Consider the following 12,717-nt stretch of genomic DNA (forward strand, 5'->3'; position numbering starts at 1 on the left):
TAGCATTTAGGTGACATTTCTCACACTGTGAATTCTTTTGCAGTATTTGTTTAAAAGTGAATGCAGCAATAAATATGCATGAAGTTTTTGAATTGTATCCGTGAGTGACAAACTGTTTCTGAACTGCAGATAAAACTAACATCCTCTTTGGATTTAGGGGGCTGCAATCATGATCTGAGTGAAAGAAAACCCAGTCTTTAAAGCTTTAGCTGCACTGTATAAAAAGATAGTAATACATGTAAATTGAAAATACACAAATTAGCCTGGCCAGTGTGGCTCAGTTTGGTTGGGCATCATCCTGCAAACTGAAAGGTCACCAGTTCGATTCCTGGTCAGGGCACATGCTTGGGTTGCAGGTTCAGTCTCTGGTCTAGAGTTGGGGTACATGTGGAAGGCAGCTAATCGATGTTTTTCTCTCTCACTGCAGTGCTTCTCTCCCTTTTTCTCCCTCCCTTCTCATCTCTCTAAAATTCTTGACCCACTATTTGGTTGATTTTGAATCAAAAGAAATGCAAAAGTGTTTTTAAAGCCGCTTTTAAATTCTTTCAAACTGAATATTGTAAAAAACAAACTAATCCTGTGTTAAAGCTTAAAGATAGTATAGTCTCTAAATTTTGATATCATAGTATTCAAAACAAGTTCATGTAACTGTTCTGGGAGATTTTATTAAAAAGCATAACAGGCTACACAGTGTTCTTTAACTTGTTTTCTTCTCATCATTTATTATAACAAATGTTTATTGAGCATCTACTCAATAGGGCCTGGGAATGAAATATTGAACAAGATGGCTCTGGTACTTATTTCCATGGTAATTACAGTGTTGAAGTTAATTCTTAACAGCTTAAGAAAAAGGATTCAGTGCAGTGTGGATGAGGGGAATTAAATATCAGTGTAAGCAGCACCGTGAATCGTGTGGCCTAGGAAGGGCCGTTGAAGACTTGGACTGAAGTGTTACTAAAAGTCTGTGAGAGAACCCAGTGAAGCCACTTAGGGCCCACGCAGGTCAGGACCAGTGAAGGGCAGACACTGTTCTTAAGAAGCACTAGCTCTGTTCCCCTGTGTTGCTAAACTGCTTTTTACCTTTCTCTACCAAAGGGAGAAATTACTGGAAAAAATTAATAAGCAGGAACCCCCCCCCCACTCTTTAGATGAATAAGGAACAGGAAATAACTGTTATGAGTATAACCTGATATTTTGAGTTTTTCTTGGAAGCTCAGTGGAGGTCATTAATCTTTCATTCCCACATATCTTTAAGATCTAAATCATCTATTTACATTTGGTTTAAAATTTATTAATGTAACTAATATAGATATATATGTAATTTTATTAAAATCTGTTTTTAAATGGAAATCTAAAGTTGCACAAGCCATGTTTTTGAGTCGAGTATAGCAATTTAGATATTTTTATCTCAGCACTGGCTAGGAAACAGAGGAAGATCATGCAGTAGTGAAAGTAACCGATGGCTGTGGTGTTCCCGTGCAGAAGTGGAGGTCTTAGGTCAGATGTTACTAGAACACTTTTCAGAGGCAGGGTGCAATGGTTATAGATAGACCTGGATTCAGGTCTCTCTTTTTCACTCACTAGCTATGACCGTGGACAAGGTACTTAGCTCCCATGAGCTAAGATGGGACCAGAAATACTTACCTCGTAAGATTGTAGTGGGATATAAATGAATTGTTATATCTAAAGTACTCAGCCCAGTGCTTGGTACATGGCACATGCTCGGTAAATGATGAATCCCCATTATCGTTATTTACTATTCTGATGAGTGAACAAAGGGTGATGGCTGCTCTAGGTGAGTTGTAAGGGACAGTGAAGGGAAACACATACTATGGCTTCTGTTTTCTTTATATGTAAAGATGGGTATTGGAGTTGATAGGGAGACAGCTAGAGGGGGAAAAAAGTTAAATGCTTGTAGGTATTGCGGAAAGTATAAAAAGGAAAGCCTAGAGACAGAAACGATTTTTCAAATAACCATGGGATTCTAGCTGAAGGTGGAGCCATATTATTTGCAGTAAAGCCGAATGGTACACATGTGTGAGTTGTTGCCACAACACTGGAGGGCCCAGCAGTGAATGATGAAAGGATGGGACAGATAACTTGGGCTGGTGTTCAGACCAGGGCATTCACATACCAGCTCACTTGAACACGCTCATCATTCGTAGAACTACACATTAACTTACGCATACACGCAAACACATATTTTTTCACAGGTGAGTTTTTTGTGTTATTGTCTCTCATCATTTAACATCTTTCGCAGTATGTTTATCTTATCTGACTCCTGGGCTCATAGGGATGTGGTTACAAGCAAATAAAAATTGAAATCAACTTTAGAATTTTTAGCATTTATATCAATGACAAGTAAATAATAAAAAAATAATTATTGATAACATTTACTTTAGCAATCAGATTAAGACATACAGAAGGTCAAACTGATCAATCAGAAAGAAAAAGTTCTTAGATTTCATTGTCGCTGAAGGACTAACTCACCTTTAGTGCAGATGGATCGAAGCTTCTGTTCTCTTACTGTTTGGATGTCATAAAAATAAATTGTTTTCTGCCAAACTGGAAGATTAGTTTTCTCAGAAAAAAAAAAGAATTTCCAGTAGAAGATTGAAAAAAGTTGGTATTTTTAAGTACTCTAAAGTTATAATACATTCTGTGCTGGGAAGGATATCATCTGGTTTCATGAGGAAAGGGGAATAAAAGTTTTGAAGATGTCATTAAAGATTAGATTTTTTTAAAAAAACTTGATTGAGACAATTCATGTACCATTCAATTCACCCATTTAAAGTATGCAATTCAGTGCCTTTTATTATATGTGCAGGGCTGTGTAGCCATCACCATTATCAAATTTCTAACATTTTCATTACCCAAAGCAGAAAGTTTGCCCCCTTGGGCTGTCTCCCAGCTCCTCCCAGCTTGGGGCAACCATTAATCTACTCTTTTTCTCCATAGATTTGCCCCTTCTGGATATTTCACGTATCAGTGTATGTGGTCCTTTGTGACTGGCTTCTTTCACTTAGCATTGTTTCAAGGTTCATGCATGTTGTAACATGCATCAGTATTTTCATTTCTAATTGTTGGTAAGTGATGCAGATATACTACATTTGTTTATTTTTTCGTCAGTTGATGGACATATGTGTTGTTTCCATTTTTTGGCTATTACAGATAATGTTGCTCTGAACATTTGTGTTCACTTTGCATGGTAGACTATATTTTCAGTTCTCTTGAGTATATATACACCTAGGAGTGGGATTACTAGGTCATCCGGTAACTCCGTTTAACCTTTTGAGGACTTGCCAGACTGTCCTCCAAAGAGGTTGCGCTGTTTTGTATCTCCCCTTAGCAGTGTATGAGAATTCCAGTTTTTCCACATCCTGCCAAACACTCATTGTCTGTCTCTCTGACTATAGTCATCTTGGTAGGTATGATGTGGCATCTTGTCATGGTTTTGATTTTCATTTCCCTGATGACTAACCGTGTTGACAACGATTTTGTTTTTACTTACTATAATATAGTGCTTATGAAGATGACAGAAGTAGTTTGGTAGTTAATAATAATACAGAGTTTTATCACTGGTTGCCCTTTTCTGTGCTAGTATTTTTAAATCTTGCTTATTAAACATAGTGAAGTTTACTCACTTTATACACCTCAAGCAAGCAACGGTTTTCTGTTTTTATTGCTGACGTAAAGCCTGGCATGTAGCAGACCCTCAATAAATAAAATGATTTATTTATTCATATACTATATGAATCATATAGTAAAATGATTTTAACAGCCACCATGGTGTTCTACAACACTTATGTGGGCATGTCACTGCTAAAATGCTTCAAAGCCTCCCTTCCTACAGGGGGAAAAAAAAGTTCATTTTCATGGCTTGTAGTGTATTCCATTATCCAATGCATATTGGATAATGCTTTTCTAGCTTTTTGTAACTCATCATTGCCTTCGTGCCATCTCCTTCATGTAACAGCCGTCCCGTATATTCTGTCTATACCAGTCACGTCTTGCTTTTTCATGTGCCTGGGATTGTTCTTCCCCTTCGGCTCCCTTTATCTGTAATGTTTTCCTACCCTGTTCTGGTTTACTGGTCTGTCTGCTGTTCCTTCTTTAAATCTCTGCTATGTCTTGTGAAACTGTCTTTTGTTCGTGTACATAGCTTCAATTTTATAGTTACTATGTTATTTCGAACTAGTTACTTGTCTATCTCCTTTAATTCGCTTTGGAGCTCTTGAATGTCACTGACCGTGTACTCATTTTTAAATCTAGGAAAGGGCCTTAGACATAGTAAATACTCAATAAACGTTTATGGAACAGAGCTGAATTGATTGGGCCCTAAGGAAGGGATGCTTAACTGAAGTAAAAGGATACAGATTATAAACCAGAATTAGTGAATGCCAATATATACTGAGGAATACATATACTCTGTAGATTGCTGAAAAACTAAATGATTAATCATAAGTGTGTTTTAATCAACATAAAAACCAGAGAAAGAGCATTAGTTTCTGAGCCTATGAACATTTCTATTCCTCAAGGTAACACACCTTTCTGGGCCCCAGAGCCCCACTTGTCCTTCTTTCCTGGACAGAACTGGTTTTCAAATGAGTATTTCTATATTTGTAATTGCATGCACCGTAATATGAATGTGAATCTTAATGTGAATAAGAATGGTATCGCTGTAGAGGGTCTACATTCTTCTCTTTCATGTCAGTTTTTTTACTCATGTTGTTCAGATTTAACTTTTTTGAAAACTAGAGTTCTCTTATTCCACCTCACTAGTCTGTGCACAACCATGTTAAGTGAGTGTGCTAAATAGTTTCATCATTTAACATGATGCTTTTTTTTTCTGCTAAAGAAGTAAATTTTGAAGTGAAGTGTTGAATGAGAAACGGAAAGTATCAGTGCTATAGCAACATCTACGTGAGAGTTTCCTGGAGTGTCTTCCAGCTGATTCGTGTACAGCAGGAGACTCGTGCCGAGCTTTGAGGAATCGGTGGGTTCGTGGAGAGGTGCAGACGGGTGCAGGGTGTCAGCCAGGTGGCAGCAGCGTCAGGAGGCTTGAGAGGAAGGTGGTGACACAAGTGATGGACTGCAGCCAGGTTCTGGAAGCTGTGCATTCTGGGCTGGAACTTCGATCTAAAGGCAAAAAGAACTATTATTTTTTTTTTGAGCAGGGCATGAAGTAATATGAGTCAAAGATTAATAATGACAGTGATGCTCAGAATTTATTGGAACTCTAAGCTCTTGGATCGATTCAGAGAATCTATTTGTGAGGTTGCTGCCAGAATATAGGTAGAGACGTGTGTTAGTATGAGAATAATTTAGTCATTCAGAATTTTTTTTCAGACAGCTACTATATATTACTCTTATGCTTGGTAATGAGGTAAAAGATCAATAAGAAATGTGCCCGTCTTCAAGCATCTCTGTTTTTGAAGGAGAGACTTTTCATCATCATGTTAATTAAACAATCAATGCTGTTAAATGATGTGAACTCCGGGGTGGGGGGCAGTGAATAACTTAGCTTCACAGTGGAAAGCTATTTGAGCTGGATCTTATGAATAAGAGGGTTTTGGCATAGTGAGGGAGAGAGACCTTCTAGGGGAAATATAATTCTCTAAAGCCATGTTTAGCCAGCAGTGAGAAGTTCAGAGCAGCGAGATGGAAGGGATGTGGGCAGGCTGGTCGTCCTCAGTGGACATGAATAGAACTTTCCTTCCGTTGCACTCTCTTTAACAGTGTGTTGAGTTTGTTTATTGAAAGTCACAAAAAATAATTTTTACAGTAATCAATACTACCTTGGGATGAAAAAATCATGAGCCTTCCTCCCCCATCATATTTTACAGTTTTAAAAATCTTGTCAATAAGTTGCTTTTTAGAGTAGTATTTAAAAGAGGGTGATATTTCTAAACAAATTTATGCTGGGGAAAGTGTTCTTATAATTTGTGCTAATAAATGAGTGGTGTTTAGCTCTATACAAAATACAGACTATGAAGCAATTTTCATCTTAACAAGGTAACTGTGCAGTGGCCGTTTTGAGAAAGATGGATTTGGTTAGCAGCCTGTTTACAAGTAAATACATTAATTCTGAATTTGTTGTAATACTGTTGTTGACAGAATTAAAACAGGACTGTTTATCATAAAGGTATCGTGCAGTGGGAGGAATAGATTTAAGACTTGCTTTTACAGCACATGAATTAATTTAAGCTCTAATGTCCTCATGTAGCTGATGCTTCAGTAATTGTACAATGTTATCATTAGGATCAAATGAGTTAATGGCTATGCACAAACATACAAATTCTTAAATGCTACTGTGTATTGTTTGCTGTTATCTCCAGGGAGTTTTAGGTTGCCTCTGTATATCTCGCATCTAAAGCTGGCAATAAAAATTGCTCTCACATTCAATTATCTGGATTTTCCAGGTAAAAAGTAAATACAGCTTACAGATGAGAATGGTTTTCTATAAGAATTGCCCTTCCCTGAGGATAACCAGTATATCCCACAGACAGAATATAAGAAGCCTTTTAAGTCACTGGGGAGGTCCAGCTCCAAGGTTGGACTGGGACTGAAGTGAATGGTTCATGGTGAGGTCTACATTAATGGCTTTATCCCTGATGGCATCCCTCAATCCATGAGGCTGGGCAGCTAGAACTTAAATAGAAAATACAGTTTTATAGACTTGTGGTGTCAGTGGCTAGAGTTTTTGGTGTCCAGAACAGTTGGAGTTCGAGGGAATAAAATCCAGGGAAAGAATGATCCGTAGAGGACGAAGCCTCCAGATCTGACCATTAATTCACCACAAGTGTTTTTCTGACTGCTGAACTATGAATAGACAGGAGAGATTCCATGGAGTCGGCAGAAAGTAACAGATGGTAAAAGCTGAGAGAGATGTTATTTCCTGCCCATAGGAGGAGTGACATTTTTGGACTTTGAAACTTTCCTTCCAGGTTAGATGGGCCACCAGCTTGAGCTGTCCAGTAGGACCCCAAAAGGACCACACCATAGGAATAAAGGCTTTGTTGCATGACCAGGGGTTTTCTTGAGACCAAGTCAAAAGTGAGAGTCATACTTGCCAAGTTTGAAACCAAGCCTGTACAGATTTAAGGTGCCTGATGGGACAGTGTCCACATTCTCCAGAAGAAGAGAAGAAAATCTAGACTCTCTACACTTTATCATTCACAATACACAGAACACACACAAATTCATGACAATGTGAATAAAAAATAGTGACTGCCATTATTTCTTAATATACTCTTTGCCCCATTCTCTTTCCTTTTTGAACTTCAATTACATGTATATTAGACTACTTAGATTTAATTAGATGTATATAAAATGACTCAGTGTTGTACCCTAGGCCACTGAGACTCTCTTTCTTTTCCACCTTTGTCTTTCAGGTTATCAATATAATTAAAAGAAAGATTGTCAATAATAGATCTTAAGATGATGTAGATTGTAGATGTTGGGATTAGAAAAGATTTGAAAACAGCTACTTTGAATGTGTTTAAGGACTTGGTGTGGCTTAGTGGATTGAGTGATAGCCTGCGAACCAGAGAGTCACTGGTTGGATTCCCAGTCTGCTGCCTGAGTTATGAGCCAGGCCCCCAGTTGAGGGCACACAAGAGGCAACCACATACTGATGCTTAAAATAAATAAATAAAACATTTTAAAATATTTTACATATTTTAAAAATATTTTAAATAAAATATTTAAATAAAATATTTTAAAAATATTTTAAAAATAAATAAAAATAAATGTGTTTAAGGACTTAATGGAAATTAGTCATATAGAGTAACCAGATGGCGAATCTCAGCAGAGAAACGTATATACACATACACATGTAATACTGAAAGTACAATACCTGCATTAGAAGGTAAAATTTAAAAATTTTGGGGTGGGTGGGCCAGAAAAGGAGTAAAAGGCAGAAAACTGTACTTGAACAATGATTAAAATTTAAAAAAAATAAATTAACTGGATGGACTCAAAAGCAAATTGAAGATGACAGAAGACAGGATCTGGAAACTGAAGGATAGACCTATAGACATCACCTAATCTGAAAGAGTGACACAGATCCCGACTTGTGGGGTCCTCCACATTGTGAATGAGATATGAGACAAAGTCACACGGACTACTGAGTCCTGTGGAGGAAAAGGGACGGTGTGGCTTCTCTCTCAAGAGGAGAAAAAGCCTCGGAGCGCCTTGGCCACTCTGTCAAGGGGAGAGCGCATCGACCCTTGCCTTGACAGGCTTTTATTGGATTCAGTTTGCACAGGAATACAGGTGTATATGTAAAGCTCATCAGTCATTGTCAGGCAGAAATGATTAAACAATAGATAACATTCAAAGAACTCTGAGGGCTTATTCTGAGTCAGGTTCAGATAGTTAAATGGCCATAAAACTTTGGGGAACAAACTCATTTCCTGCTTGGACCCTTATTTAAATTGAGGATATTAGCAGTGTAGGTTTCATAGGATTTTATGCGTTCTTCCTTAGGGTTAATCACCCTAGGGAACCCACCCTTTTCAGCACAGGGCTGTACCCACCTCCAACATTGTTTCAGGCTTAAGTCAGGCATGGGAAGTAAGGCAGCCAAGAGATTAGGAGACTTCTTGCAGACAGAATGAGGACTCAGGCTATGTCAAAGCCAAGGGGACGAGGGTCCATCGCCCCCTTTTTCTATACCCCCGCAAGCCCTTTCCTGAGCCTGTCTCAGGTCGTCCCCCCTTTTAGGAATCTTACCCATCATTGGCTAACGGATCAAGTATTGGGGGCCCAGGCAGGGTGAAGTAAAAGGAGCAGAGGCGGCGCCCCTGCCAGGGAGATAAGCTTTGTCTCCTTAGTGGGCTTCTGGTCCCAAGGTCACTCACTCAGCCTTAGCCATGGAGGGGTTACAGCTCCTGAAACCAGGCAGGGCAGTTCCCAACAAAGGAGAAAATAATAAGGTGGGAAAAAAAGAGAGTCACAGTGGCCTAGGGTAGAATATTGAGTCATTTTATGTACATCTAATTAATACCAAGAAGTCTAATATACATGTACTTGAAGTTCAAGAAGGAGAGAGAATGGGACAAAGAATAATATGTTAAGAAATAATGGCAGAAAATTTTCTGAATTTTGTGCATGTGTTAAATACTGATTCAAGAACCACAGGGAATCCCAAGATATATATCCAGATATATCATAATCAAATGAAAACAAAATATACAGGGAAAATTAGGGTCCAAGATTTAAAAAGCACATTACACGAAGGGGAACAGCTATACAAGCAATGGCGGACTTTACAGTAGAAACAGTGGAGGGCAGGAGACAATGGGATGTTATCTTCAAAGAAAAAAATGTTAACCCAATAGAAAGCTGCAGTGAACATGAGAGTGTGTATATCTTTTGGAGTTAGTGCTTTTGTTTTCTTCAGATATATTCCAAGAAGTGGAATCTAGATCAGTTTACTTTCCCACCAATAATCTACAGTAGTTTCCTTTTCTCCACATCCTTGCTAACACTAGTCTAGTTATTTCTAGTCTTTTTGATAATAGCCATTTTAACAGGACTGAGGTGTTAGGACTGATTACATGAGAAAAAAAGACAAAACATAAATTATCAGTACTAGAAGTGAAAGAGAGCACATCATTTCTATGAATAAAAATAATGAGGGAATACTTTGAACAATGTCATGCCCATAAATTCAGCAACTTAGATGGAATGGGCATATTGGCATGAAAATTGGAACTTAGCAAAAAAGTGACAAAATACAAAATTGAATATCTGTATATCCATATATTTTTTAAAAACAAATCAAATCATTATTGGTAGTTACCTGTCTACAAAAACAAAACACATTTCAGGCACAGATGATTTTGCTGGTGAATTCTCTAAAGCATTTGTGGAAGAGACAATGGCAAGTTTAAAGAAAAGCCTTAAAAAATGGGGGTGGATGGAATACTTCCCAGGTGGGTACACGGCGCCAATATTAACTCTGATATTATGGCCTAAGTTGTTAAGGAAAAGAAAATCCTAGGCAGTGTCTAAAAGTATCCTTAACAAAATATTAGTAAAATTGATCCCAGCAAGGTATAAAAGGATAATCATTCATGACCAGGTCTTTCTTTTTCTTTTTCTTTTTCTTTTCTTTGCTTTTCTTTTTTTGGAAAGTCTGGTTGATTTAACATAAATTAATTCATGCAAGTCACCATTTTGAAATTATTCATTGGAGGAAGACCTACACAATCATCCCAATATATGCAGAGAAAACATCTCACTGAGTAATAGTCATTTATGGTAAAGCCTTTCAGCAAAGTAGAACACTTTCTCAACTCAGTAAGGACATGTTCAGAAAAATCTGCACCTATTATTTTCAGTGGTGAAAGCCTGAATGGTTTCCTTTATGATCAGTTGCAAGGCAAAGATGTCCATTGTCAGCACTTACATTCATTCAGATGGACAAGTTGATTCTAAAAAGTTTAGGGAAAAGCAAAGAACCTAGAATTGCTTAAACTACAACATCTTGAAGAACGTAGTGGGAGGACTCACTGTCTTCTTACTGGAGTTACTGTAAAGCTAACGTAATTAAAAGACAGTCTGGTATGGGTAGATAAGTAAATCAGTGAAATAGAAGGAAGAACAACGTGGATAAATCTTTTAAGTATTGAGATTGAAAGAAGGTGGAAACAAAAGAGTAGAATCTCCATGGTCCCATATGAGGGTCATCCACATGCAGAATAAGCTGTGAGGGCAGAAATTTGGTTTATGCTTGTCTGTGGCGATGGGGATTCCCTGAAAAGAGGGGGTTGCAAAGGAACTCTCTCACATCATGGAAATGTTCTCTCTTTCTTGATTGGGATCTCTTCATTTTTATCATATACCAATTCTACCTAAAAAAGTTAATCTGAACTTTATGTTGCCCCCCCATTATATTCCTTTTCTGCATTGCAATAAATAATGTATATGTTGTTTCTGCCATGATACTTTTTCTCATAGCCTTTGTTGAAATAACTTTCTCCTTACTCCTACACTATGCCTCACCCCAGTCATAGCAATTAAACCATCCTATTTTGTTTGCTGATTACTAGAGTGTAAGCTCCTTGAAGCAAGGGATGTCTGCTGATCATTGCCATATGTCTGTAATACCTAGCCCGGAGCTTTGCCTATGGAAGATTCTCAGAATTTGATACAAAGAGGATAATTGTGTAGATATGGTTGTATGAGCATTATTTTCACTATTAGTACTTTTTTGTGCAAGAATTTTGTGCAAGTCAAATGCATCTTGCATGTTAGTTAAAACTCTCTGCCTAATATCTGTGCAAAATACATCTAATTTGTTTCAGTAGTATCACATCTTATTCTGGGAAAGCAAGGAAACCTGCTTTTTCTACAAAACTAGAATTGCAATAACTTGAAGTAAACTTGGCTATACCACCTACCTTATATATCGACATCAGATTATTTTGAGGGTTTTTTCCCTAGCTAAATATACCATTAATATCTTCTTATGTTTACATATTTGGCAATGATTTTTTTTTACAATTTACACAGAAATATTCAATAAGTAACACAAAAATTGCTCATTTGCTGATCATATATCACCTGCTTTTTACTTGGAAGATTTCAACTGTGACACACCGATTTCTTTTTTTCTTACGCGCCTCCAGCTGTGGTCTCCTGTTTACTCTCTAGCCGCCGGAGTATTAGGTCATCAGTCATCAGTGGTGATGTTCTGCATGCTCCTTGATGGCAGTGAAAAAATTAGCTTACCATCTGATAATTTGGCAGTGCTTTCTTATTTTAATTTCTTATCTGTTAAAATGGAGTTGTGAATCATGAACTGAAATTGTAAAATAGGTTTTGAAATGATTTTTAACTATAGCAGGTGACTCAATTCAGTGTTATTATTTTGCATCTAAAGCTTTTGCATTAAGTAGAAAATATTTCATAAGTCACACTTTATGTTTGGTAAATATTTTGTAATTGATATGTAATAACGACTATATCTTTTCTAAATTCAATAATTAGGATCTTTGAGTAAACACATTACTCATGTGGTTATTAAGTATAAGAGAAGTATATGAAGAAAACTCAAAACCCATAGGAACTTTGGATAATGAAGTCAGATAGCTCAAGGGATGTCAAACTCATTTTCACTGGGGGCCACATCAGACTTGTGGTTGCCTTCAAAGAGCTGAAATAATTTTAGGACTGTATAAATGTAACTACTCCTTAACTATTAAGGAGTTGAAATTACTTTCGGCCCTTTGAAGGCAACTGTGAGGCTGATGTGACCCCCAGTGAAAATGAGTTTGACACCCCTGCTCTAGATGTAGGGCCGAAGGAACAGTGTTCTTGGATGTTGTTTGAATGGTCTGGATTATGCCTTTTTAAGGAAAATGTTTCACTATCCTCAACAGGATATAATGATAAACATCACTGGAAAACTTCAGCTTGGGGATGTTTTTGTACTGAAATAGCATGACTCTATCTCTGGTTAAGTTTATTCATGATGCTTAATGATTGGCTTAGAGTTAGGCACTTAATATGCATTCAGAAGTTGTTACCTAGGTAAGAAGCTGAGAAAGAACACAAGAAATTCAGTCTTAGCTTTCCAAGCAAACACAGTAAATCTTCATTAGGGAACTGATTCTACCTGCAGAACTTTATATTTTCAGCGAACTGTTTCTGGGGGGAAAGGTTTAGAGTTTTATTTATTTTATAGTTATAAGTGACAGGATGCCA

General features: G+C 37.4%; 1 protein-coding gene across 1 annotated transcript in view; it reads left to right on the forward strand.

Moving 5' to 3' along the window:
- The window catches only part of SLC2A13 (solute carrier family 2 member 13), a 281,707-nt gene that overhangs the window by 44,281 nt on the left and 224,709 nt on the right, over positions 1 to 12,717 (forward strand). The gene's annotated exons all lie outside the window — the stretch shown is intronic.

Source organism: Phyllostomus discolor, chromosome 2 (assembly GCF_004126475.2).
Source record: "Phyllostomus discolor isolate MPI-MPIP mPhyDis1 chromosome 2, mPhyDis1.pri.v3, whole genome shotgun sequence".
Lineage (NCBI taxonomy): Eukaryota > Metazoa > Chordata > Mammalia > Chiroptera > Phyllostomidae > Phyllostomus > Phyllostomus discolor.